Raw genomic sequence first — 6,000 nt, forward strand, 5'->3', positions numbered from 1 at the left:
TAACCTGAGGGAGGTGTGGAGAATGACAGGAATGCTCTGTGGTAATCAGAAATAAATATTAGACAGCTGAGGCACAAGCTAAATGGGAAAGTATATGAAACACATAGGAGCTAAATTAAGGAAACACTTTATCAACATATAAGAACTAACACTGTCCTGAGGGAATACATTAGAGTCACAGGGGGGCAGAAAACAGGAATAAGCTATGAAACTAGGCACAAAATAAACCACTTAGATATGATAATAAACATTTTCCAAGTGAAGAACAAAATACGCAAGAATCATGGCAACAATTAGTTAACTATTAGAAAAATGTAACCAGTTTGTACAGAAACTAAAATATTTTTAAATGACTGGTAACTATACCATCATTGTCCTATTGATGAGAAAAGGCAAAAATGTTAAGTTCAATTATTTTATTAGTATTCATAGCTGCCGCTATTGCTGTATAGGGTTCAAATTAATTTAATGCCTTTTGAAATTCTAAACTAGCAAAATTAGGTTATTGTTAAAGAGAAGATGGATCTACATTGATATTCAGACAAGTTTCTTTGTTCATCACGAGTGATGAAAACATTCATAATCTTGATACAGTATTAAGTCATGTTAGTAAGAGCTCGTACTGGTTAGATTCAAAATGCTCAATGACATCTTAATCTTGAGGATTGTTTTAATATGTTTTAGAGGGTAGGTCATGCTAAAAAATGTTTTCATCAACTTTCTCAGCCTTAACATATATAAATAACAAGTTGTAGAAAACTGGCAATAATTTAGCTCTTCTTTGCTTTGCACAACAGATCTGGCAATCATTTTGCACCAGCAGTTCGGCTTTGAAACAAACACTGTAAATCTAAGCAAACAGAGTCTTGTTGATAATTAATAAAGATGAGATTATGAGACAACAGACTTAGTGGTGGATTAATTGTGAGAGATTTATTTTTTACTTATACATTAGCTTCTAACAATTCAATGTGTTTTCCTTTTCTCTACATTTGATTTTGGAAGTTTTGTTTTTTTGACATATAAGAAAGGAAACTGAAGGACCTTTAGTAGTAATAATGATTTTTTTCTCACCAGATCCCTTTTTAAAAGAAGAAAATGTAATTCTAGAACTACACATTGTCCATGAAAATGAAAGCTTTTGATTAATTTAACTCTGCAGCAGAGACCTTAATGTTATAAGGAGTCCTATTGGAACAAGGCTAAGAAGTCCCTATTTGGCAATAGTTACGTATGTAATGGGTTCTCATGGACTTGAAAGCCCATTTTATTGTCGGTGTATTTTAGTACGACAGTCAAATGTGGGTACATTTTCTTTTTGTCACTGCAAGAAAAGGTGGTAAAGGATCTCATGTCATAATGTATGTTTTGTATTTTAGTCAAAGGTTTTGAGACAATTTTTAACACTTAAGCTTTTTGTTATGTCTTTTTGTTAAACACATACTGTATTGAACAACTGTCTCATTAACACAAAAACATTATTTCCCTAAAAAAAAAAAACATACCATGACAACATAATCAAAGATAAACGTTTATTACAGAACGACAGACAGGTAAATAACCATGGTATTCATGTATGTCTCTAAATTAAGTAAAACAAATTTGCCATATATTACAAAACTTCTCAGTTGAGACCGGAAGTGCGTATCTGATCTTTCTGATTTCAGCTGAACATGAAACATTTTCTACAGATGCAACCAATCCTTTTAAAGGAACAACAAGCAACATTTCACAATTAGGTGGGTTGTTGAGCACTGTTTGCAAACCAAAATAAGATTTGTTGAAGGAACACTTTCTATCTTCATTCTATCTGCAACCCAGCCCATAGCCCCTGTTTTACATCCCCTTCTAACTTGTCACTTGTAAACACATATTTACAAAGGATTAATACACAGCAAAACAGTTTTATCCTTCAGAGGCAAATGTCTAATAAATTAGTAAGTAACTCTTATCTTTATAATGGTGTTGGCAAGAGAAATTAGGTTTGGCAAATGACCAATTTCAGGTGAACGTTCTCTACGGTTCGTTTCCTGAGAAGAGCTCACTAGGGACAAACTCTTTAAATAACGCTTCAAAATGTATATGTATTAAATAACCATGAGACATGACCAAAGATTACTTAGAGTAACAGAAGATGGTGCTTACTAACCGGGTCACATTGTGTAGGAGTTGCCTTGAATCACAGTAAAAGAAGCATTTTATACAACTCCAGTATCCCACATCATCACACCATAACATCATACACATTTGCAGGTGAGGAGACATCCCTCGCTCCCGCCATATCAAAATATTACTGTGTCCCAAATAAAAACACAGGGAACTCGCTGTTAAGAATGAGCCACCCTGTCCATGCTCCCATTTCATTCTAATAACTCTGTCATGCACATAATGAAGATGGTAACTGTATATCTGGAGAGAGGAACTGTCCTAATTAGATAAACTACTTGGGAAAACATTAGTTCTGACACACAACAGGCAGGTATTATAGGGGTTAATCAGACTCACACATCATCAACAGAAATAATCAACCCACTGAAAGGGCGCTCCCTATGTTGCCCCATTTTATCAGCTGGCAGGGGCTAAGTCCTTAGCGATAAATAAACATACATTTACATGTTATTTAGATAATTGCTTTTCAGTTCCAAAAAGCAATTTAATATATGTACTCTGGAAATGGGACATATCAGTTATTAAACTGATAAGAACAGATAGTGCACTACTACTTTTATAGCTTTAATAGGTCTTTCTATGCAAAGTTGAATTGATACTTGTTGTATCTTTAACGAGTTTAGGATGCCGAAATGGCCTCATATATAAATGAGTTTGAGATCCCTAATTTAGTTTAAAAAAAACATGACGTGATGATCTCTGGTACAAGGATGGGCTGTACGGGACGAGAACTGGACAAACAATTGGTCAGAGGGAAGGTCAGAATCACAAAAGCGAAAGTTAGTATTGGACATGTGGGTAATTAAAAGTGAAGTGTCTCTCACCAATCATGTGCTGAATTGCTGCTAATCTGAGTTTACTCACAGCATTTTTGACAAAACCTAATACCTAACACTTTCTTTGTGAAAGAACCAAGGTTGCCTCTGAATTAAGCCTGTTTGGTAAACACAAAAAAGTAGTCGTTAGGATCTCCAGTCACTGATGAAATAAAGATGTTTTCAATTATTTCTAACTTCATATAACAAATTTTTGTTGTTTAATTTCAGATACTGAAAGAAATCTGACAAGAAATTTTTGAAACGAAAATTCTTAAAAGTTTACTTAGCCTAAATAATGTGCTTCCTTTTGTAACAAGACTACCCAGAAACTGAAGTGAAAATTTCAGGGCCATAAGTTAAGAATAGCCTCGCCTCATCACGGCAACACTGCAAAGATCACTGAAATATTTATGGTCATTTTGACAATTCTAAAGCTTCTTTCTCCCTCTAAGAGACTGTTTTAACAAATTAGGATGCAACAGTGGATGAAGCCGATAAAACAAAATCCCACACATCACATTAGCTATTCATGAGGACTCAAATCTATCAAAGTAGACATTTTTTCTTAAGACAAAACACATGTCAATGTTTCCTCTCTTGATTCATATTTCATGTGCCTGCGCTTGTGTTCTGGCTTTACGAGCTTCACATTCAGTCCACTAAACTTCCACTGTTCCATGTGGGGAACAAGGTTTTCATAATGCATCAGTGAACAACAGTAAAAAGAGGTTGTTTTTTTATTTCTTTGAAAATATGAAAGCACAGGGATTCCACATTTGGGTGTTAAATGACTATCTTTCTTCATTTTGAACATTTTTTTCTGTAGCAGTTTTTTTTTATAACTGACCATTGAGTTCTCCTTTAAGGAAAAAAAAACACACTTCATTGGGTTGATAGCTTGTTGATTTAGTTATTCTTATAAAGCCTTGAATTACACCCATCTGACCTCACAATTTGATGACAGTAGAGCATGACTTTACCCTTCATTGCCTTCTTCAAAACCAATCAAAGCTCTGTGGTTTGAGGGCAAATTTATTGTTTAAGAGGATCACAGGCTCAGTTTTTTATTTTTTTTTCCACATTACTGTAAGTTTGTGAGAAATGTCTTTGTTATACTGGGAAGCCGAGAGCAACTAAATGAAAACCAGACCTATTATTACAAAGCCAGAGGCTTTATTTTGCTACCCATCCCTAATATATGAAAATGCAGGCCAACAATTGTCCCAGAAGAGTTACTGAATAAGTTAATGGGGATCCTGTCAATTATGTGCAGCCGCAGTGCTGATGCTATTCTGCCTGTGCATTATTTCGAGCTGTTAAGTGTCAGTTTAACTGAATCCTATCGATTTTGCTGACATTAATGAATATATCCAGGGCTTCGTCTTTCAGTATGACCCTGTGAGCAGTAGAAGCTTTGGGGTTTCTGTAAATCTTAATACTCTCACTTCGAAATGAGATACACCAGACAGATCTGAGTGATGGCGCGAGCAGACTTGCAATCAGAGTTTTAAGGTTCAGCGCTTATGTAACCTTCATCCTTCTTGAGCAAAACACATTTTCAGACTTTCAGTTTGAAACTGTCATAAATAGTTTTTATTCACTAAAGGTCTCCAGCTGCTTAGCGGAGCCTGGTAACTCGAAGAGGAACAAGAAATCATAAAAAGAATAAAATAGCGTGTGCTGCACATATCAGAGCTTTGCTGTTAGACTTAGACAAACTTTATTGTCATTTTGTATACAGCTTACAGCTTACATTCCGTAAAAATTCAAAAAATATCCACTGGACTTGGTTTTCAAGATTTGAAGATGTTTCGCCACCTCTCCAGGAAGCTTTCTCAATTCAATTACAGCTTACAACTTTGAAAAGAAAATGTACCATTATAAAGTGCAGCAGTAATCATCATGTAAACAGAATAGGAGAAAAGAAAAACCAGTTTAAGAAATAATGGTGCTAAAGGGCATTAAGATGGAATGGTTCAGTGCAGTGCAAAATAAATTTGGTGAAAAATGCTGTAAACATTGACTTGTGTCCTATTTAAAAGGATTATAAAAGTTTAAGCCACGTTGGTGTTGCAAAATAATGTTGCAAGTGAGATGCAGAGTACAGTTTAGAGTTCAACAGTTTAACATTCTGATGGCAGCGGGGAAAAAGCTGTTGCAGAAACTGCTGGCCCTGCAGCGGATGCTGCGAAACCTCTTCACAGAGGGCAGCAGGGAGAACAGAAACAGACCATGGTGGGTGTGTGAGGGTCACTGATGATGATGTTATGGACTCAGAACACACTGCGCTGGGATGAAATGTCCTTAATGGAGGGAAGAGAAGACCCGATGATCCTATCTGCTTTTCTCACCACTCTTCTCATGTTCTTCTAGTCTGAGGCGCTGCAGTCTCCACATCACACAGTGAGACAGCCGGTCAGAATGCTCTCTATGGTGCCTCCGTAGAAGATCGTGAGGATAGGTGGGGGCAGATGGACCCTTCTTATCCTCCGCAGGAAGTAGAAGGGCTTCTGTGCCCTTTTGACAAGTGAGTTGGTGTTCTCAGACCAGGTGACTTAGTGGGTGATGTGCACCCGCATGAATTGGATGCTACCTACCCCCTCTACTGCTGAGCTGTTCATCAGCAATGAAGGGTGGTTAGGCCCTGTCTGTAGTCCTGGTTGTTGCGGTCTCTGATAATGCCCAACACAGTCATCTGAGTTCTACAAGGTCATCTGCAAACTTCACAATATGATTGGTGGTGAGCCTTGGGCCACAATCATTTGTCATCTGAGTGAACAACAGTGGGCTCAGGACACAGCCCTGAGGGGAGGCTGTGCTCAGGGTGATAACATCAGAGGTGTTCTGCCTGTCCTGAACTGACTGTTACACTCCTTTTGGAGCCGCCCCCTTTTCTTTATGTTAACCCCAACAACAATCTGGTTGATCAGGGGTTAATGAGATCATATTACCATCGTCTGAAGTGTAAGGGCAATATTTTGCTTTGCAAAATCTCGCATCATAAACTGTGTGT

This window comes from Cyprinodon variegatus, unplaced genomic scaffold, assembly GCF_000732505.1.
Source record: "Cyprinodon variegatus isolate N-32 unplaced genomic scaffold, C_variegatus-1.0 Scaffold75, whole genome shotgun sequence".
NCBI lineage: Eukaryota > Metazoa > Chordata > Actinopteri > Cyprinodontiformes > Cyprinodontidae > Cyprinodon > Cyprinodon variegatus.